Source organism: Lissotriton vulgaris, chromosome 7 (genome assembly GCF_964263255.1).
Source record: "Lissotriton vulgaris chromosome 7, aLisVul1.2, whole genome shotgun sequence".
Classification (NCBI taxonomy): domain Eukaryota; kingdom Metazoa; phylum Chordata; class Amphibia; order Caudata; family Salamandridae; genus Lissotriton; species Lissotriton vulgaris.
Genome location: NC_141695.1, coordinates 349,859,705 through 349,883,333, shown reverse-complemented (window position 1 = coordinate 349,883,333; position 23,629 = coordinate 349,859,705).

Below are 23,629 nucleotides of genomic sequence, written 5' to 3'. Positions count from 1 at the left end.
TGGCGGTACGAAAGAAATTGCATAATTGAATAATTTTTTTAAATTATTGTGTGGTGTCACTTACTTTGAAAACTTCCTGCTTTTAACAGTGTATTATCGCCACGAGCACGGAGCCGATTTAAACGTTGTCGCGCTTCTCTTCCCTCTTCAGCGGCCGCCATCAGCTCAGGCGTGCGCGCTGACCACGCCCACTTGTAGGCCACGCCCACCTTCCCGCCTATATATACGCTGACAACAAGCGTCGCTCTCAAATCCCTGACCCAGTCCTAAGACGGAAGCCGGGAGCTGGCGGTACGAAAGAAATTGCATAATTGAATCATTTTTAACAATTATTGTGTGGTGTCACTTACTTTGAAACTTTGAAAACTTCCTGCTTTTAACAGTGTATTATCGCCACGAGCACGCAGCCGATTTAAACGCTGTTGCGCTTCTCTTCCCTCTTCAGCGGCTGCCATCAGCTCAGGCGTGCGCGCTGACCACGCCCACTTGTAGGCCACGCCCACCTTCCCGCCTATATATACGCTGACAACAAGCGTCGCTCTCAAATCCCTGACCCAGTCCTGAGGCGGAAGCCGGGAGCTGGCGGTACAAAAAAAATTGCATAATTGAATCATTTTTAACAATTATTGGGTGGTGTCACTTACTTTGAAACTTTGAAAACTTCCTGCCTTTAACAGTGTATTATGGCCACGAGCACGCAGCCGATTTAAACGCTGTCGCGCTTCTCTTCCCTCTTCAGCGGCCGTCATCAGCTCAGGCGTGCGCGCTGACCACGCCCACTTGTAGGCCACGCCCACCTTCCCGCCTATATATACGCTGACAACAAGCGTCGCTCTCAAATCCCTGACCCAGTCCTGAGGCGGAAGCCGGGAGCTGGCGGTACGAAAGAAATTGCATAATTGAATCATTTTTAACAAATATTGTGTGGTGTCACTTACTTTGAAACTTTGAAAACTTCCTGCTTTTAACAGTGTATTATCGCCACGAGCATGCAGCCGATTTAAACGCTGTCGCGCTTCTCTCCCCTCTTCAGCGGCCGCCATCAGCTCAGGCGTGCGCGCTGACCACGCCCACTTGTAGGCCACGCCCACCTTCCCGCCTATATATACGCTGACAACAAGCGTCGCTCTCAAATCCCTGACCCAGTCCTGAGGCGGAAGCCGGGAGCTGGCGGTACGAAAGAAATTGCATAATTGAATCATTTTTAACAATTATTGTGTGGTGTCACTTACTTTGAAACTTTGAAAACTTCCTGCTTTTAACAGTGTATTATCGCCACGAGCACGCAGCCGATTTAAACGCTGTCGCGCTTCTCTTCCCTCTTCAGCGGCCGCCATCAGCTCAGGCGTGCGCGCTGACCACGCCCACTTGTAGGCCACGCCCACCTTCCCGCCTATATATACGCTGACAACAAGCGTCGCTCTCAAATCCCTGACCCAGTCCTGAGGCGGAAGCCGGGAGCTGGCGGTACGAAAGAAATTGCATAATTGAATCATTTTTAACAATTATTGTGTGGTGTCACTTACTTTGAAACTTTGAAAACTTCCTGCTTTTAACAGTGTATTATCGCCACGAGCACGGAGCCGATTTAAACGTTGTCGCGCTTCTCTTCCCTCTTCAGCGGCCGCCATCAGCTCAGGCGTGCGCGCTGACCACGCCCACTTGTAGGCCACGCCCACCTTCCCGCCTATATATACGCTGACAACAAGCGTCGCTCTCAAATCCCTGACCCAGTCCTAAGACGGAAGCCGGGAGCTGGCGGTACGAAAGAAATTGCATAATTGAATCATTTTTAACAATTATTGTGTGGTGTCACTTACTTTGAAACTTTGAAAACTTCCTGCTTTTAACAGTGTATTATCGCCACGAGCACGCAGCCGATTTAAACGCTGTTGCGCTTCTCTTCCCTCTTCAGCGGCTGCCATCAGCTCAGGCGTGCGCGCTGACCACGCCCACTTGTAGGCCACGCCCACCTTCCCGCCTATATATACGCTGACAACAAGCGTCGCTCTCAAATCCCTGACCCAGTCCTGAGGCGGAAGCCGGGAGCTGGCGGTACAAAAAAAATTGCATAATTGAATCATTTTTAACAATTATTGGGTGGTGTCACTTACTTTGAAACTTTGAAAACTTCCTGCCTTTAACAGTGTATTATGGCCACGAGCACGCAGCCGATTTAAACGCTGTCGCGCTTCTCTTCCCTCTTCAGCGGCCGTCATCAGCTCAGGCGTGCGCGCTGACCACGCCCACTTGTAGGCCACGCCCACCTTCCCGCCTATATATACGCTGACAACAAGCGTCGCTCTCAAATCCCTGACCCAGTCCTGAGGCGGAAGCCGGGAGCTGGCGGTACGAAAGAAATTGCATAATTGAATCATTTTTAACAAATATTGTGTGGTGTCACTTACTTTGAAACTTTGAAAACTTCCTGCTTTTAACAGTGTATTATCGCCACGAGCACGCAGCCGATTTAAACCCTGTCGCGCTTCTCTTCCCTCTTCAGCGGCCGCCATCAGCTCAGGCGTGCGCGCTGACCACGCCCACTTGTAGGCCATGCCCACCTTCCCGCCTATATATACGCTGACAACAAGCGTCGCTCTCAAATCCCTGACCCAGTCCTGAGGCGGAAGCCGGGAGCTGGCGGTACAAAAGAAATTGCATAATTGAATCATTTTTAACAATTATTGTGTGGTGTCACTTACTTTGAAACTTTGAAAACTTCCTGCTTTTAACAGTGTATTATCGCCACAAGCACGCAGCCGATTTAAACGCTGTCGCGCTTCTCTTCCCTCTTCAGCGGCCGCCATCAGCTCAGGCGTGCGCGCTGACCACGCCCACTTGTAGGCCACGCCCACCTTCCCGCCTATATATACGCTGACAACAAGCGTCGCTCTCAAATCCCTGACCCAGTCCTGAGGCGGAAGCCGGGAGCTGGCGGTACAAAAGAAATTGCATAATTGAATCATTTTTAACAATTATTGTGTGGTGTCACTTACTTTGAAACTTTGAAAACTTCCTGCTTTTAACAGTGTATTATCGCCACAAGCACGCAGCCGATTTAAACGCTGTCGCGCTTCTCTTCCCTCTTCAGCGGCCGCCATAAGCTCAGGCGTGTGCGCTGACCACGCCCACTTGTAGGCCACGCCCACCTTCCCGCCTATATATACGCTGACAACAAGCGTCGCTCTAAAATCCCTGACCCAGTCCTGAGGCGGAAGCCGGGAGCTGGCGGTACGAAAGAAATTGCATAATTGAATCATTTTTAACAATTATTGTGTGGTGTCACTTACTTTGAAACTTTGAAAACTTCCTGCTTTTAACAGTGTATTATCGCCACGAGCACGCAGCCGATTTAAACGCTGTTGCGCTTCTCTTCCCTCTTCAGCGGCCGTCATCAGCTCAGGCGTGCGCGCTGACCACGCCCACTTGTAGTCCACGCCCACCTTCCCGCCTATATATACGCTGACAACAAGCGTCGCTCTCAAATCCCTGACCCAGTCCTGAGACGGAAGCCGGGAGCTGGCGGTACGAAAGAAATTGCATAATTGAATCATTTTTAACAAATATTGTGTGGTGTCACTTACTTTGAAACTTTGAAAACTTCCTGCTTTTAACAGTGTATTATCGCCACGAGCACGCAGCCGATTTAAACGCTGTCGCGCTTCTCTTCCCTCTTCAGCGGCCGCCATCAGCTCAGGCGTGTGCGCAGACCACGCCCACTTGTAGGCCACGCCCACCTTCCCGCCTATATATACGCTGACAACAAGCGTCGCTCTCAAATCCCTGACCCAGTCCTGAGGCGGAAGCCGGGAGCTGGCGGTACGAAAGAAATTGCATAATTGAATCATTTTTAACAATTATTGGGTGGTGTCACTTACTTTGAAACTTTGAAAACTTCCTGCTTTTAACAGTGTATTATCGCCACGAGCACGCAGCCGATTTAAACGCTGTCGCGCTTCTCTTCCCTCTTCAGCGGCCGCCTTCAGCTCAGGCGTGCGCGCTGACCACGCCCACTTGTAGGCCACGCCCACCTTCCCGCCTCTATATACACGCTGACAACAAGCGTCGCTCTCAAATCCCTGACCCAGTCCTGAGGCGGAAGCCGGGATCTGGCGGTACGAAAGAAATTGCATAATTGAATCATTTTTAACAATTATTGGGTGGTGTCACTTACTTTGAAAGTTTGAAAACTTCCTGCTTTTAACAGTGTATTATCACCACGAGCACGCAGCCGATTTAAACGCTGTCGCGCTTCTCTTCCCTCTTCAGCGGCCGCCATCAGCTCAGGCTTGCGCGCTGACCACGCCCACCTTCCCGCCTATATATACGCTGACAACAAGCGTCGCTCTCAAATCCCTGACCCAGTCCTGAGGCGGAAGCCGGGAGCTGGCGGTACGAAAGAAATTGCATAATTGAATCATTTTTAACAAATATTGTGTGGTGTCACTTACTTTGAAACTTTGAAAACTTCCTGCTTTTAACAGTGTATTATCGCCACGAGCAGGCAGCTGATTTAAACGCTGTCGCGCTTCTCTTCCCTCTTCAGCGGCCGCCATCATCTCAGGCGTGCGCGCTGACCACGCCCACTTGTAGGCCACGCCCACCTTTCCGTCTATATATACGCTGACAACAAGCGTCGCTCTCAAATCCCTGACCCAGTACTGAGGCGGAAGCCGGGAGCTGGCGGTACGAAAGAAATTGCATAATTGAATCATTTTTAACAATTATTGTGTGGTGTCACTTACTTTGAAACTTTGAAAACTTCCTGCTTTTAACAGTGTATTATCGCCACGAGCACGCAGACGATTTAAACGCTGTCTCTTCCCTCTTCAGCGGCCGCCATCAGCTCAGGCGTGCGCGCTGACCACGCCCACTTGTAGGCCACGCCCACCTTCCCGCCTATATATACGCTGACAACAAGCGTCGCTCTCAAATCCCTGACCCAGTCCTGAGACGGAAGCCGGGAGCTGGCGGTACGAAAGAAATTGCATAATTGAATCATTTTTAACAATTATTGTGTGGTGTCACTTACTTTGAAACTTTGAAAACTTCCTGCTTTTAACAGTGTATTATCGCCACGAGCACGCAGCCGATTTAAACGCTGTCGCGCTTCTCTTCCCTCTTCAGCGGCCGCCATCATCTCAGGCGTGCGCGCTGACCACGCCCACTTGTAGGCCACGCCCACCTTTCCGCCTATATATACGCTGACAACAAGCGTCGCTCTCAAATCCCTGACCCAGTACTGAGGCGGAAGCCGGGAGCTGGCGGTACGAAAGAAATTGCATAATTGAATCATTTTTAACAATTATTGGGTGGTGTCACTTACTTTGAAACTTTGAAAACTTCCTGCTTTTAACAGTGTATTATCGCCATGGGCACGCAGCCGATTTAAATGCTGTCGCGCTTCTCTTCCCTCTTCAGCGGCCGCCATCAGCTCAGGCGTGCGCGCTGACCACGCCCACTTGTAGGCCACGCCCACCTTCCCGCCTATATATACGCTGACAACAAGCGTCGCTCTCAAATCCCTGACCCAGTCCTGAGGCGGAAGCCGGGAGCTGGCGGTACGAAAGAAATTGCATAATTGAATCATTTTTAACAATTATTGTGTGGTGTCACTTACTTTGAAACTTTGAAAACTTCCTGCTTTTAACAGTGTATTATCGCCACGAGCACGCAGCCGATTTAAACGCTGTCTCTTCCCTCTTCAGTGGCCGCCATCAGCTCAGGCGTGCGCGCTGACCACGCCCACTTGTAGGCCACGCCCACCTTCCCGCCTATATATACGCTGACAACAAGCGTCGCTCTCAAATCCCTGACCCAGTCCTGAGACGGAAGCCGGGAGCTGGCGGTACGAAAGAAATTGCATAATTGAATCATTTTTAACAATTATTGTGTGGTGTCACTTACTTTGAAACTTTGAAAACTTCCTGCTTTTAACAGTGTATTATCGCCACGAGCACGCAGCCGATTTAAACGCTGTCGTGCTTCTCTTCCCTCTTCAGCGGCCGCCATCAGCTCAGGCGTGCGTGCTGACCACGCCCACTTGTAGGCCACGCCCACCTTCCCGCCTATATATACGCTGACAACAAGCGTCGCTCTCAAATCCCTGACCCAGTCCTGAGGCGGAAGCCGGGAGCTGGCGGTACGAAAGAAATTGCATAATTGAATCATTTTTAACAATTATTGGGTGGTGTCACTTACTTTGAAACTTTGAAAACTTCCCGCTTTTAACAGTGTATTATCGCCACGAGCACGCAGCTGATTTAAACGCTGTCGCGCTTCTCTTCCCTCTTCAGCGGCCGCCATCAGCTCAGGCGTGCGCGCTGACCACGCCCACTTGTAGGCCACGCCCACCTTCCCGCCTATATATACGCTGACAACAAGCGTCGCTCTCAAATCCCTGACCCAGTCCTGAGGCAGAAGCCGGGAGCTGGCGGTACGAAAGAAATTGCATAATTGAATCATTTTTAACAATTATTGTGTGGTGTCACTTACTTTGAAACTTTGAAAACTTCCTGCTTTTAACAGTGTATTATCGTCACGAGCACGCAGCCGATTTAAACGCTGTCGCGCTTCTCTTCCCTCTTCATCAGCCGCCATCAGCTCAGGTGTGCGCGCTGACCACGCCCACTTGTAGGCCACGCCCACCTTCCCGCCTATATATACGCTGACAACAAGCGTCGCTCTAAAATCCCTGACCCAGTCCTGAGGCGGAAGCCGGGAGCTGGCGGTACGAAAGAAATTGCATAATTGAATCATTTTTAACAATTATTGTGTGGTGTCACTTACTTTGAAACTTTGAAAACTTCCTGCTTTTAACAGTGTATTATCGCCACGAGCACGCAGCCGATTTAAACGCTGTCGCGCTTCTCTTCCCTCTTCAGCGGCCGTCATCAGCTCAGGCGTGCGCGCTGACCACGCCCACTTGTAGTCCACGCCCACCTTCCCGCCTATATATACGCTGACAACAAGCGTCGCTCTCAAATCCCTGACCCAGTCCTGAGACGGAAGCCGGGAGCTGGCGGTACGAAAGAAATTGCATAATTGAATCATTTTTAACAAATATTCTGTGGTGTCACTTACTTTGAAACTTTGAAAACTTCCTGCTTTTAACAGTGTATTATCGCCACGAGCACGCAGCCGATTTAAACGCTGTCGCGCTTCTCTTCCCTCTTCAGCGGCCGCCATCAGCTCAGGCGTGTGCGCTGACCACGCCCACTTGTAGGCCACGCCCACCTTCCCGCCTATATATACGCTGACAACAAGCGTCGCTCTCAAATCCCTGACCCAGTCCTGAGGCGGAAGCCGGGAGCTGGCGGTACGAAAGAAATTGCATAATTGAATCATTTTTAACAATTATTGGGTGGTGTCACTTACTTTGAAACTTTGAAAACTTCCTGCTTTTAACAGTGTATTATCGCCACGAGCACGCAGCCGATTTAAACGCTGTCGCGCTTCTCTTCCCTCTTCAGCGGCCGCCTTCAGCTCAGGCGTGCGCGCTGACCACGCCCACTTGTAGGCCATGCCCACCTTCCCGCCTATATATACGCTGACAACAAGCGTCGCTCTCAAATCCGTGACCCAGTCCTGAGGCGGAAGCCGGGAGCTGGCGGTACGAAAGAAATTGCATAATTGAATCATTTTTAACAATTATTGTGTGGTGTCACTTACTTTGAAACTTTGAAAACTTCCTGCTTTTAACAGTGTATTATCGCCACGAGCACGCAGCCGATTTAAACGCTGTTGCGCTTCTCTTCCCTCTTCAGCGGCCGCCATCAGCTCAGGCGTGCGCGCTGACCACGCCCACTTGTAGGCAACGCCCACCTTCCTGCCTATATATACGCTGACAACAAGCGTCGCTCTCAAATCCCTGACCCAGTCCTGAGGCGGAAGCCGGGAGCTGGCGGTACGAAAGAAATTGCATAATTGAATCATTTTTAACAATTATTGTGTGGTGTCACTTACTTTGAAAACTTCCTGCTTTTAACAGTGTATTATCGCCACGAGCACGGAGCCGATTTAAACGTTGTCGCGCTTCTCTTCCCTCTTCAGCGGCCGCCATCAGCTCAGGCGTGCGCGCTGACCACGCCCACTTGTAGGCCACGCCCACCTTCCCGCCTATATATACGCTGACAACAAGCGTCGCTCTCAAATCCCTGACCTAGTCCTGAGACGGAAGCCGGGAGCTGGCGGTACGAAAGAAATTGCATAATTGAATCATTTTTAACAATTATTGTGTGGTGTCACTTACTTTGAAACTTTGAAAACTTCCTGCTTTTAACAGTGTATTATCGCCACGAGCACGCAGCCGATTTAAACGCTGTTGCGCTTCTCTTCCCTCTTCAGCGGCTGCCATCAGCTCAGGCGTGCGCGCTGACCACGCCCACTTGTAGGCCACGCCCACCTTCCCGCCTATATATACGCTGAAAACAAGCGTCGCTCTCAAATCCCTGACCCAGTCCTGAGGCGGAAGCCGGGAGCTGGCGGTACAAAAAAAATTGCATAATTGAATCATTTTTAACAATTATTGGGTGGTGTCACTTACTTTGAAACTTTGAAAACTTCCTGCCTTTAACAGTGTATTATGGCCACGAGCACGCAGCCGATTTAAACGCTGTCGCGCTTCTCTTCCCTCTTCAGCGGCCGTCATCAGCTCAGGCGTGCGTGCTGACCACGCCCACTTGTAGGCCACGCCCACCTTCCCGCCTATATATACGCTGACAACAAGCGTCGCTCTCAAATCCCTGACCCAGTCCTGAGGCGGAAGCCGGGAGCTGGCGGTACGAAAGAAATTGCATAATTGAATCATTTTTAACAATTATTGTGTGGTGTCACTTACTTTGAAACTTTGAAAACTTCCTGCTTTTAACAGTGTATTATCGCCACGAGCATGCAGCCGATTTAAACGCTGTCGCGCTTCTCTCCCCTCTTCAGCGGCCGCCATCAGCTCAGGCGTGCGCGCTGACCACGCCCACTTGTAGGCCACGCCCACCTTCCCGCCTATATATACGCTGACAACAAGCGTCGCTCTCAAATCCCTGACCCAGTCCTGAGGCGGAAGCCGGGAGCTGGCGGTACGAAAGAAATTGCATAATTGAATCATTTTTAACAATTATTGTGTGGTGTCACTTACTTTGAAACTTTGAAAACTTCCTGCTTTTAACAGTGTATTATCGCCACGAGCACGCAGCCGATTTAAACGCTGTCGCGCTTCTCTTCCCTCTTCAGCGGCCGCCATCAGCTCAGGCGTGCGCGCTGACCACGCCCACTTGTAGGCCACGCCCACCTTCCCGCCTATATATACGCTGACAACAAGCGTCGCTCTCAAATCCCTGACCCAGTCCTGAGGCGGAAGCCGGGAGCTGGCGGTACGAAAGAAATTGCATAATTGAATCATTTTTAACAATTATTGTGTGGTGTCACTTACTTTGAAACTTTGAAAACTTCCTGCTTTTAACAGTGTATTATCGCCACGAGCACGCAGCCGATTTAAACGCTGTTGCGCTTCTCTTCCCTCTTCAGCGACCGCCATCAGCTCAGGCGTGTGCGCTGACCATGCCCACTTGTAGGCCACGCCCACCTTCCCGCCTATATATACGCTGACAACAAGCGTCGCTCTCAAATCCCTGACCCAGTCCGGAGGCGGAAGCCGGGAGCTGGCGGTACGAAAGAAATAGCAAAATTGAATCATTTTTAACAATTATTGGGTGGTGTCACTTACTTTGAAACTTTGAAAACTTCCTGCTTTCAACAGTGTATTATCGCCACGAGCATGCAGCCGATTTAAACGCTGTTGCGCTTCTCTTCCCTCTTCAGCGGCCGCCATCAGCTCAGGCGTGCGCGCTGACCACGCCCACTTGTAGGCCACGCCCACCTTCCCGCCTATATATACGCTGACAACAAGCGTCGCTCTCAAATCCCTGACCCAGTCCTGAGACGGAAGCCGGGAGCTGGCGGTACGAAAGAAATTGCATAATTGAATCATTTTTAACAATTATTGTGTGGTGTCACTTACTTTGAAACTTTGAAAACTTCCTGCTTTTAACAGTGTATTATCGCCACGAGCACGCAGCCGATTTAAACGCTGTTGTGCTTCTCTTCCCTCTTCAGCGGCCGCCATCAGCTCAGGCGTGCGCGCTGACCACGCCCACTTGTAGGCCACGCCCACCTTCCCGCCTATATATACGCTGACAACAAGCGTCGCTCTCAAATCCCTGACCCAGTCCTGAGGCGGAAGCCGGGAGCTGGCGGTACGAAAGAAATTGCATAATTGAATCATTTTTAACAATTATTGGGTGGTGTCACTTACTTTGAAACTTTGAAAACTTCCTGCTTTTAACAGTGTATTATCGCCACGAGCACGCAGCCGATTTAAACCCTGTCGCGCTTCTCTTCCCTCTTCAGCGGCCGCCATCAGCTCAGGCGTGCGCGCTGACCACGCCCACTTGTAGGCCATGCCCACCTTCCCGCCTATATATACGCTGACAACAAGCGTCGCTCTCAAATCCCTGACCCAGTCCTGAGGCGGAAGCCGGGAGCTGGCGGTACAAAAGAAATTGCATAATTGAATCATTTTTAACAATTATTGTGTGGTGTCACTTACTTTGAAACTTTGAAAACTTCCTGCTTTTAACAGTGTATTATCGCCACAAGCACGCAGCCGATTTAAACGCTGTCGCGCTTCTCTTCCCTCTTCAGCGGCCGCCATCAGCTCAGGCGTGCGCGCTGACCACGCCCACTTGTAGGCCACGCCCACCTTCCCGCCTATATATACGCTGACAACAAGCGTCGCTCTCAAATCCCTGACCCAGTCCTGAGGCGGAAGCCGGGAGCTGGCGGTACAAAAGAAATTGCATAATTGAATCATTTTTAACAATTATTGTGTGGTGTCACTTACTTTGAAACTTTGAAAACTTCCTGCTTTTAACAGTGTATTATCGCCACAAGCACGCAGCCGATTTAAACGCTGTCGCGCTTCTCTTCCCTCTTCAGCGGCCGCCATAAGCTCAGGCGTGCGCGCTGACCACGCCCACTTGTAGGCCACGCCCACCTTCCCGCCTATATATACGCTGACAACAAGCGTCGCTCTAAAATCCCTGACCCAGTCCTGAGGCGGAAGCCGGGAGCTGGCGGTACGAAAGAAATTGCATAATTGAATCATTTTTAACAATTATTGTGTGGTGTCACTTACTTTGAAACTTTGAAAACTTCCTGCTTTTAACAGTGTATTATCGCCACGAGCACGCAGCCGATTTAAACGCTGTTGCGCTTCTCTTCCCTCTTCAGCGGCCGTCATCAGCTCAGGCGTGCGCGCTGACCACGCCCACTTGTAGTCCACGCCCACCTTCCCGCCTATATATACGCTGACAACAAGCGTCGCTCTCAAATCCCTGACCCAGTCCTGAGACGGAAGCCGGGAGCTGGCGGTACGAAAGAAATTGCATAATTGAATCATTTTTAACAATTATTGGGTGGTGTCACTTACTTTGAAACTTTGAAAACTTCCTGCTTTTAACAGTGTATTATCGCCACGAGCACGCAGCTGATTTAAACGCTGTCGCGCTTCTCTTCCCTCTTCAGCGGCCGCCTTCAGCTCAGGCGTGCGCGCTGACCACGCCCACTTGTAGGCCATGCCCACCTTCCCGCCTATATATACGCTGACAACAAGCGTCGCTCTAAAATCCCTGACCCAGTCCTGAGGCGGAAGCCGGGAGCTGGCGGTACGAAAGAAATTGCATAATTGAATCATTTTTAACAATTATTGTGTGGTGTCACTTACTTTGAAACTTTGAAAACTTCCTGCTTTTAACAGTGTATTATCGCCACGAGCACGCAGCCGATTTAAACGCTGTTGCGCTTCTCTTCCCTCTTCAGCGGCCGTCATCAGCTCAGGCGTGCGCGCTGACCACGCCCACTTGTAGTCCACGCCCACCTTCCCGCCTATATATACGCTGACAACAAGCGTCGCTCTCAAATCCCTGACCCAGTCCTGAGACGGAAGCCGGGAGCTGGCGGTACGAAAGAAATTGCATAATTGAATCATTTTTAACAATTATTGGGTGGTGTCACTTACTTTGAAACTTTGAAAACTTCCTGCTTTTAACAGTGTATTATCGCCACGAGCACGCAGCCGATTTAAACGCTGTCGCGCTTCTCTTCCCTCTTCAGCGGCCGCCTTCAGCTCAGGCGTGCGCGCTGACCACGCCCACTTGTAGGCCATGCCCACCTTCCCGCCTATATATACGCTGACAACAAGCGTCGCTCTCAAATCCCTGACCCAGTCCTGAGGCGGAAGCCGGGAGCTGGCGGTACGAAAGAAATTGCATAATTGAATCATTTTTAACAATTATTGTGTGGTGTCACTTACTTTGAAACTTTGAAAACTTCCTGCTTTTAACAGTGTATTATCGCCACGAGCACGCAGCCGATTTAAACGCTGTTGCGCTTCTCTTCCCTCTTCAGCGGCCGCCATCAGCTCAGGCGTGCGCGCTGACCACGCCCACTTGTAGGCCACGCCCACCTTCCTGCCTATATATACGCTGACAACAAGCGTCGCTCTCAAATCCCTGACCCAGTCCTGAGGCGGAAGCCGGGAGCTGGCGGTACGAAAGAAATTGCATAATTGAATCATTTTTAACAATTATTGTGTGGTGTCACTTACTTTGAAACTTTGAAAACTTCCTGCTTTTAACAGTGTATTATTGCCACGAGCACGGAGCCGATTTAAACGTTGTCGCGCTTCTCTTCCCTCTTCAGCGGCCGCCATCAGCTCAGGCGTGCGCGCTGACCACGCCCACTTGTAGGCCACGCCCACCTTCCGGCCTATATATACGCTGACAACAAGCGTCGCTCTCAAATCCCTGACCCAGTCCTGAGACGGAAGCCGGGAGCTGGCGGTACGAAAGAAATTGCATAATTGAATCATTTTTAACAATTATTGTGTGGTGTCACTTACTTTGAAACTTTGAAAACTTCCTGCTTTTAACAGTGTATTATCGCCACGAGCACGCAGCCGATTTAAACGCTGTTGCGCTTCTCTTCCCTCTTCAGCGGCTGCCATCAGCTCAGGCGTGCGCGCTGACCACGCCCACTTGTAGGCCACGCCCACCTTCCCGCCTATATATACGCTGACAACAAGCGTCGCTCTCAAATCCCTGACCCAGTCCTGAGGCGGAAGCCGGGAGCTGGCGGTACAAAATAAATTGCATAATTGAATCATTTTTAACAATTATTGGGTGGTGTCACTTACTTTGAAACTTTGAAAACTTCCTGCCTTTAACAGTGTATTATGGCCACGAGCACGCAGCCGATTTAAACGCTGTCGCGCTTCTCTTCCCTCTTCAGCGGCCGTCATCAGCTCAGGCGTGCGCGCTGACCACGCCCACTTGTAGGCCACGCCCACCTTCCCGCCTATATATACGCTGACAACAAGCGTCGCTCTCAAATCCCTGACCCAGTCCTGAGGCGGAAGCCGGGAGCTGGCGGTACGAAAGAAATTGCATAATTGAATCATTTTTAACAATTATTGTGTGGTGTCACTTACTTTGAAACTTTGAAAACTTCCTGCTTTTAACAGTGTATTATCGCCACGAGCATGCAGCCGATTTAAACGCTGTCGCGCTTCTCTCCCCTCTTCAGCGGCCGCCATCAGCTCAGGCGTGCGCGCTGACCACGCCCACTTGTAGGCCACGCCCACCTTCCCGCCTATATATACGCTGACAACAAGCGTCGCTCTCAAATCCCTGACCCAGTCCTGAGGCGGAAGCCGGGAGCTGGCGGTACGAAAGAAATTGCATAATTGAATCATTTTTAACAATTATTGTGTGGTGTCACTTACTTTGAAACTTTGAAAACTTCCTGCTTTTAACAGTGTATTATCGCCACGAGCACGCAGCCGATTTAAACGCTGTCGCGCTTCTCTTCCCTCTTCAGCGGCCGCCATCAGCTCAGGCGTGCGCGCTGACCACGCCCACTTGTAGTCCACGCCCACCTTCCCGCCTATATATACGCTGACAACAAGCGTCGCTCTCAAATCCCTGACCCAGTCCTGAGGCGGAAGCCGGGAGCTGGCGGTACGAAAGAAATTGCATAATTGAATCATTTTTAACAATTATTGTGTGGTGTCACTTACTTTGAAACTTTGAAAACTTCCTGCTTTTAACAGTGTATTATCGCCACGAGCACGCAGCCGATTTAAACGCTGTTGCGCTTCTCTTCCCTCTTCAGCGGCCGCCATCAGCTCAGGCGTGTGCGCTGACCATGCCCACTTGTAGGCCACGCCCACCTTCCCGCCTATATATACGCTGACAACAAGCGTCGCTCTCAAATCCCTGACCCAGTCCTGAGGCGGAAGCCGGGAGCTGGCGGTACGAAAGAAATTGCATAATTGAATCATTTTTAACAATTATTGTGTGGTGTCACTTACTTTGAAACTTTGAAAACTTCCTGCTTTTAACAGTGTATTATCGCCACGAGCATGCAGCCGATTTAAACGCTGTCGCGCTTCTCTCCCCTCTTCAGCGGCCGCCATCAGCTCAGGCGTGCGCGCTGACCACGCCCACTTGTAGGCCACGCCCACCTTCCCGCCTATATATACGCTGACAACAAGCGTCGCTCTCAAATCCCTGACCCAGTCCTGAGGCGGAAGCCGGGAGCTGGCGGTACGAAAGAAATTGCATAATTGAATCATTTTTAACAATTATTGTGTGGTGTCACTTACTTTGAAACTTTGAAAACTTCCTGCTTTTAACAGTGTATTATCGCCACGAGCACGCAGCCGATTTAAACGCTGTCGCGCTTCTCTTCCCTCTTCAGCGGCCGCCATCAGCTCAGGCGTGCGCGCTGACCACGCCCACTTGTAGGCCACGCCCACCTTCCCGCCTATATATACGCTGACAACAAGCGTCGCTCTCAAATCCCTGACCCAGTCCTGAGGCGGAAGCCGGGAGCTGGCGGTACGAAAGAAATTGCATAATTGAATCATTTTTAACAATTATTGTGTGGTGTCACTTACTTTGAAACTTTGAAAACTTCCTGCTTTTAACAGTGTATTATCGCCACGAGCACGCAGCCGATTTAAACGCTGTTGCGCTTCTCTTCCCTCTTCAGCGGCCGCCATCAGCTCAGGCGTGTGCGCTGACCATGCCCACTTGTAGGCCACGCCCACCTTCCCGCCTATATATACGCTGACAACAAGCGTCGCTCTCAAATCCCTGACCCAGTCCGGAGGCGGAAGCCGGGAGCTGGCGGTACGAAAGAAATAGCAAAATTGAATCATTTTTAACAATTATTGGGTGGTGTCACTTACTTTGAAACTTTGAAAACTTCCTGCTTTTAACAGTGTATTATCGCCACGAGCATGCAGCCGATTTAAACGCTGTTGCGCTTCTCTTCCCTCTTCAGCGGCCGCCATCAGCTCAGGCGTGCGCGCTGACCACGCCCACTTGTAGGCCACGCCCACCTTCCCGCCTATATATACGCTGACAACAAGCGTCGCTCTCAAATCCCTGACCCAGTCCTGAGGCGGAAGCCGGGAGCTGGCGGTACGAAAGAAATTGCATAATTGAATCATTTTTAACAATTATTGGGTGGTGTCACTTACTTTGAAACTTTGAAAACTTCCTGCTTTTAACAGTGTATTATCGCCACGAGCACGCAGCCGATTTAAACGCTGTCGCGCTTCTCTTCCCTCTTCAGCGGCCGCCTTCAGCTCAGGCGTGCGCGCTGACCACGCCCACTTGTAGGCCACGCCCACCTTCCCGCCTCTATATACACGCTGACAACAAGCGTCGCTCTCAAATCCCTGACCCAGTCCTGAGGCGGGAGCTGGCGGTACGAAAGAAATTGCATAATTGAATCATTTTTAACAATTATTGGGTGGTGTCACTTACTTTGAAAGTTTGAAAACTTCCTGCTTTTAACAGTGTATTATCACCACGAGCACGCAGCCGATTTAAACGCTGTCGCGCTTCTCTTCCCTCTTCAGCGGCCGCCATCAGCTCAGGCTTGCGCGCTGACCACGCCCACCTTCCCGCCTATATATACGCTGACAACAAGCGTCGCTCTCAAATCCCTGACCCAGTCCTGAGGCGGAAGCCGGGAGCTGGCGGTACGAAAGAAATTGCATAATTGAATCATTTTTAACAAATATTGTGTGGTGTCACTTACTTTGAAACTTTGAAAACTTCCTGCTTTTAACAGTGTATTATCGCCACGAGCAGGCAGCTGATTTAAACGCTGTCGCGCTTCTCTTCCCTCTTCAGCGGCCGCCATCATCTCAGGCGTGCACGCTGACCACGCCCACTTGTAGGCCACGCCCACCTTTCCGTCTATATATACGCTGACAACAAGCGTCGCTCTCAAATCCCTGACCCAGTACTGAGGCGGAAGCCGGGAGCTGGCGGTACGAAAGAAATTGCATAATTGAATCATTTTTAACAATTATTGTGTGGTGTCACTTACTTTGAAACTTTGAAAACTTCCTGCTTTTAACAGTGTATTATCGCCACGAGCACGCAGACGATTTAAACGCTGTCTCTTCCCTCTTCAGCGGCCGCCATCAGCTCAGGCGTGCGCGCTGACCACGCCCACTTGTAGGCCACGCCCACCTTCCCGCCTATATATACGCTGACAACAAGCGTCGCTCTCAAATCCCTGACCCAGTCCTGAGACGGAAGCCGGGAGCTGGCGGTACGAAAGAAATTGCATAATTGAATCATTTTTAACAATTATTGTGTGGTGTCACTTACTTTGAAACTTTGAAAACTTCCTGCTTTTAACAGTGTATTATCGCCACGAGCACGCAGCCGATTTAAACGCTGTCGCGCTTCTCTTCCCTCTTCAGCGGCCGCCATCATCTCAGGCGTGCGCGCTGACCACGCCCACTTGTAGGCCACGCCCACCTTTCCGCCTATATATACGCTGACAACAAGCGTTGCTCTCAAATCCCTGACCCAGTACTGAGGCGGAAGCCGGGAGCTGGCGGTACGAAAGAAATTGCATAATTGAATCATTTTTAACAATTATTGGGTGGTGTCACTTACTTTGAAACTTTGAAAACTTCCTGCTTTTAACAGTGTATTATCGCCACGGGCACGCAGCCGATTTAAATGCTGTCGCGCTTCTCTTCCCTCTTCAGCGGCCGCCATCAGCTCAGGCGTGCGCGCTGACCACGCCCACTTGTAGGCCACGCCCACCTTCCCGCCTATATATACGCTGACAACAAGCGTCGCTCTCAAATCCCTGACCCAGTCCTGAGGCGGAAGCCGGGAGCTGGCGGTACGAAAGAAATTGCATAATTGAATCATTTTTAACAATTATTGTGTGGTGTCACTTACTTTGAAACTTTGAAAACTTCCTGCTTTTAACAGTGTATTATCGCCACGAGCACGCAGCCGATTTAAACGCTGTCTCTTCCCTCTTCAGTGGCCGCCATCAGCTCAGGCGTGCGCGCTGACCACGCCCACTTGTAGGCCACGCCCACCTTCCCGCCTATATATACGCTGACAACAAGCGTCGCTCTCAAATCCCTGACCCAGTCCTGAGACGGAAGCCGGGAGCTGGCGGTACGAAAGAAATTGCATAATTGAATCATTTTTAACAATTATTGTGTGGTGTCACTTACTTTGAAACTTTGAAAACTTCCTGCTTTTAACAGTGTATTATCGCCACGAGCAGGCAGCTGATTTAAACGCTGTCGCGCTTCTCTTCCCTCTTCAGCGGCCGCCATCATCTCAGGCGTGCACGCTGACCACGCCCACTTGTAGGCCACGCCCACCTTTCCGTCTATATATACGCTGACAACAAGCGTCGCTCTCAAATCCCTGACCCAGTACTGAGGCGGAAGCCGGGAGCTGGCGGTACGAAAGAAATTGCATAATTGAATCATTTTTAACAATTATTGTGTGGTGTCACTTACTTTGAAACTTTGAAAACTTCCTGCTTTTAACAGTGTATTATCGCCACGAGCACGCAGACGATTTAAACGCTGTCTCTTCCCTCTTCAGCGGCCGCCATCAGCTCAGGCGTGCGCGCTGACCACGCCCACTTGTAGGCCACGCCCACCTTCCCGCCTATATATACGCTGACAACAAGCGTCGCTCTCAAATCCCTGACCCAGTCCTGAGACGGAAGCCGGGAGCTGGCGGTACGAAAGAAATTGCATAATTGAATCATTTTTAACAATTATTGTGTGGTGTCACTTACTTTGAAACTTTGAAAACTTCCTGCTTTTAACAGTGTATTATCGCCACGAGCACGCAGCCGATTTAAACGCTGTCGCGCTTCTCTTCCCTCTTCAGCGGCCGCCATCATCTCAGGCGTGCGCGCTGACCACGCCCACTTGTAGGCCACGCCCACCTTTCCGCCTATATATACGCTGACAACAAGCGTCGCTCTCAAATCCCTGACCCAGTACTGAGGCGGAAGCCGGGAGCTGGCGGTACGAAAGAAATTGCATAATTGAATCATTTTTAACAATTATTGGGTGGTGTCACTTACTTTGAAACTTTGAAAACTTCCTGCTTTTAACAGTGTATTATCGCCACGGGCACGCAGCCGATTTAAATGCTGTCGCGCTTCTCTTCCCTCTTCAGCGGCCGCCATCAGCTCAGGCGTGCGCGCTGACCACGCCCACTTGTAGGCCACGCCCACCTTCCCGCCTATATATACGCTGACAACAAGCGTCGCTCTCAAATCCCTGACCCAGTCCTGAGGCGGAAGCCGGGAGCTGGCGGTACGAAAGAAATTGCATAATTGAATCATTTTTAACAATTATTGTGTGGTGTCACTTACTTTGAAACTTTGAAAACTTCCTGCTTTTAACAGTGTATTATCGCCACGAGCACGCAGCCGATTTAAACGCTGTCTCTTCCCTCTTCAGTGGCCGCCATCAGCTCAGGCGTGCGCGCTGACCACGCCCACTTGTAGGCCACGCCCACCTTCCCGCCTATATATACGCTGACAACAAGCGTCGCTCTCAAATCCCTGACCCAGTCCTGAGACGGAAGCCGGGAGCTGGCGGTACGAAAGAAATTGCATAATTGAATCATTTTTAACAATTATTGTGTGGTGTCACTTACTTTGAAACTTTGAAAACTTCCTGCTTTTAACAGTGTATTATCGCCACGAGCACGCAGCCGATTTAAACGCTGTCGTGCTTCTCTTCCCTCTTCAGCGGCCGCCATCAGCTCAGGCGTGCGTGCTGACCACGCCCACTTGTAGGCCACGCCCACCTTCCCGCCTATATATACGCTGACAACAAGCGTCGCTCTCAAATCCCTGACCCAGTCCTGAGGCGGAAGCCGGGAGCTGGCGGTACGAAAGAAATTGCATAATTGAATCATTTTTAACAATTATTGGGTGGTGTCACTTACTTTGAAACTTTGAAAACTTCCTGCTTTTAACAGTGTATTATCGCCACGAGCACGCAGCTGATTTAAACGCTGTCGCGCTTCTCTTCCCTCTTCAGCGGCCGCCATCAGCTCAGGCGTGCGCGCTGACCACGCCCACTTGTAGGCCACGCCCACCTTCCCGCCTATATATACGCTGACAACAAGCGTCGCTCTCAAATCCCTGACCCAGTCCTGAGGCAGAAGCCGGGAGCTGGCGGTACGAAAGAAATTGCATAATTGAATCATTTTTAACAATTATTGTGTGGTGTCACTTACTTTGAAACTTTGAAAACTTCCTGCTTTTAACAGTGTATTATCGTCACGAGCACGCAGCCGATTTAAACGCTGTCGCGCTTCTCTTCCCTCTTCATCAGCCGCCATCAGCTCAGGTGTGCGCGCTGACCACGCCCACTTGTAGGCCACGCCCACCTTCCCGCCTATATATACGCTGACAACAAGCGTCGCTCTAAAATCCCTGACCCAGTCCTGAGGCGGAAGCCGGGAGCTGGCGGTACGAAAGAAATTGCATAATTGAATCATTTTTAACAATTATTGTGTGGTGTCACTTACTTTGAAACTTTGAAAACTTCCTGCTTTTAACAGTGTATTATCGCCACGAGCACGCAGCCGATTTAAACGCTGTCGCGCTTCTCTTCCCTCTTCAGCGGCCGTCATCAGCTCAGGCGTGCGCGCTGACCACGCCCACTTGTAGTCCACGCCCACCTTCCCGCCTATATATACGCTGACAACAAGCGTCGCTCTCAAATCCCTGACCCAGTCCTGAGACGGAAGCCGGGAGCTGGCGGTACGAAAGAAATTGCATAATTGAATCATTTTTAACAAATATTGTGTGGTGTCACTTACTTTGAAACTTTGAAAACTTCCTGCTTTTAACAGTGTATTATCGCCACGAGCACGCAGCCGATTTAAACGCTGTCGCGCTTCTCTTCCCTCTTCAGCGGCCGCCATCAGCTCAGGCGTGTGCGCTGACCACGCCCACTTGTAGGCCACGCCCACCTTCCCGCCTATATATACGCTGACAACAAGCGTCGCTCTCAAATCCCTGACCCAGTCCTGAGGCGGAAGCCGGGAGCTGGCGGTACGAAAGAAATTGCATAATTGAATCATTTTTAACAATTATTGGGTGGTGTCACTTACTTTGAAACTTTGAAAACTTCCTGCTTTTAACAGTGTATTATCGCCACGAGCACGCAGCCGATTTAAACGCTGTCGCGCTTCTCTTCCCTCTTCAGCGGCCGCCTTCAGCTCAGGCGTGCGCGCTGACCACGCCCACTTGTAGGCCATGCCCACCTTCCCGCCTATATATACGCTGACAACAAGCGTCGCTCTCAAATCCCTGACCCAGTCCTGAGGCGGAAGCCGGGAGCTGGCGGTACGAAAGAAATTGCATAATTGAATCATTTTTAACAATTATTGTGTGGTGTCACTTACTTTGAAACTTTGAAAACTTCCTGCTTTTAACAGTGTATTATCGCCACGAGCACGCAGCCGATTTAAACGCTGTTGCGCTTCTCTTCCCTCTTCAGCGGCCGCCATCAGCTCAGGCGTGCGCGCTGACCACGCCCACTTGTAGGCAACGCCCACCTTCCTGCCTATATATACGCTGACAACAAGCGTCGCTCTCAAATCCCTGACCCAGTCCTGAGGCGGAAGCCGGGAGCTGGCGGTACGAAAGAAATTGCATAATTGAATCATTTTTAACAATTATTGTGTGGTGTCACTTACTTTGAAAACTTCCTGCTTTTAACAGTGTATTATCGCCACGAGCACGGAGCCGATTTAAACGTTGTCGCGCTTCTCTTCCCTCTTCAGCGGCCGCCATCAGCTCAGGCGTGCGCGCTGACCACGCCCACTTGTAGGCCACGCCCACCTTCCCGCCTATATATACGCTGACAACAAGCGTCGCTCTCAAATCCCTGACCTAGTCCTGAGACGGAAGCCGGGAGCTGGCGGTACGAAAGAAATTGCATAATTGAATCATTTTTAACAATTATTGTGTGGTGTCACTTACTTTGAAACTTTGAAAACTTCCTGCTTTTAACAGTGTATTATCGCCACGAGCACGCAGCCGATTTAAACGCTGTTGCGCTTCTCTTCCCTCTTCAGCGGCTGCCATCAGCTCAGGCGTGCGCGCTGACCACGCCCACTTGTAGGCCACGCCCACCTTCCCGCCTATATATACGCTGACAACAAGCGTCGCTCTCAAATCCCTGACCCAGTCCTGAGGCGGAAGCCGGGAGCTGGCGGTACAAAAAAAATTGCATAATTGAATCATTTTTAACAATTATTGGGTGGTGTCACTTACTTTGAAACTTTGAAAACTTCCTGCCTTTAACAGTGTATTATGGCCACGAGCACGCAGCCGATTTAAACGCTGTCGCGCTTCTCTTCCCTCTTCAGCGGCCGTCATCAGCTCAGGCGTGCGCGCTGACCACGCCCACTTGTAGGCCACGCCCACCTTCCCGCCTATATATACGCTGACAACAAGCGTCGCTCTCAAATCCCTGACCCAGTCCTGAGGCGGAAGCCGGGAGCTGGCGGTACGAAAGAAATTGCATAATTGAATCATTTTTAACAATTATTGTGTGGTGTCACTTACTTTGAAACTTTGAAAACTTCCTGCTTTTAACAGTGTATTATCGCCACGAGCACGCAGCCGATTTAAACGCTGTCGCGCTTCTCTTCCCTCTTCAGCGGCCGCCATCAGCTCAGGCGTGCGCGCTGACCACGCCCACTTGTAGGCCACGCCCACCTTCCCGCCTATATATACGCTGACAACAAGCGTCGCTCTCAAATCCCTGACCCAGTCCTGAGGCGGAAGCCGGGAGCTGGCGGTACGAAAGAAATTGCATAATTGAATCATTTTTAACAATTATTGTGTGGTGTCACTTACTTTGAAACTTTGAAAACTTCCTGCTTTTAACAGTGTATTATCGCCACGAGCACGCAGCCGATTTAAACGCTGTTGCGCTTCTCTTCCCTCTTCAGCGACCGCCATCAGCTCAGGCGTGTGCGCTGACCATGCCCACTTGTAGGCCACGCCCACCTTCCCGCCTATATATACGCTGACAACAAGCGTCGCTCTCAAATCCCTGACCCAGTCCGGAGGCGGAAGCCGGGAGCTGGCGGTACGAAAGAAATAGCAAAATTGAATCATTTTTAACAATTATTGGGTGGTGTCACTTACTTTGAAACTTTGAAAACTTCCTGCTTTCAACAGTGTATTATCGCCACGAGCATGCAGCCGATTTAAACGCTGTTGCGCTTCTCTTCCCTCTTCAGCGGCCGCCATCAGCTCAGGCGTGCGCGCTGACCACGCCCACTTGTAGGCCACGCCCACCTTCCCGCCTATATATACGCTGACAACAAGCGTCGCTCTCAAATCCCTGACCCAGTCCTGAGACGGAAGCCGGGAGCTGGCGGTACGAAAGAAATTGCATAATTGAATCATTTTTAACAATTATTGTGTGGTGTCACTTACTTTGAAACTTTGAAAACTTTCTGCTTTTAACAGTGTATTATCGCCACGAGCACGCAGCCGATTTAAACGCTGTTGTGCTTCTCTTCCCTCTTCAGCGGCCGCCATCAGCTCAGGCGTGCGCGCTGACCACGCCCACTTGTAGGCCACGCCCACCTTCCCGCCTATATATACGCTGACAACAAGCGTCGCTCTCAAATCCCTGACCCAGTCCTGAGGCGGAAGCCGGGAGCTGGCGGTACGAAAGAAATTGCATAATTGAATCATTTTTAACAATTATTGGGTGGTGTCACTTACTTTGAAACTTTGAAAACTTCCTGCTTTTAACAGTGTGTTATCGCCACGAGCACGCAGCCGATTTAAACCCTGTCGCGCTTCTCTTCCCTCTTCAGCGGCCGCCATCAGCTCAGGCGTGCGCGCTGACCACGCCCACTTGTAGGCCATGCCCACCTTCCCGCCTATATATACGCTGACAACAAGCGTCGCTCTCAAATCCCTGACCCAGTCCTGAGGCGGAAGCCGGGAGCTGGCGGTACAAAAGAAATTGCATAATTGAATCATTTTTAACAATTATTGTGTGGTGTCACTTACTTTGAAACTTTGAAAACTTCCTGCTTTTAACAGTGTATTATCGCCACAAGCACGCAGCCGATTTAAACGCTGTCGCGCTTCTCTTCCCTCTTCAGCGGCCGCCATCAGCTCAGGCGTGCGCGCTGACCACGCCCACTTGTAGGCCACG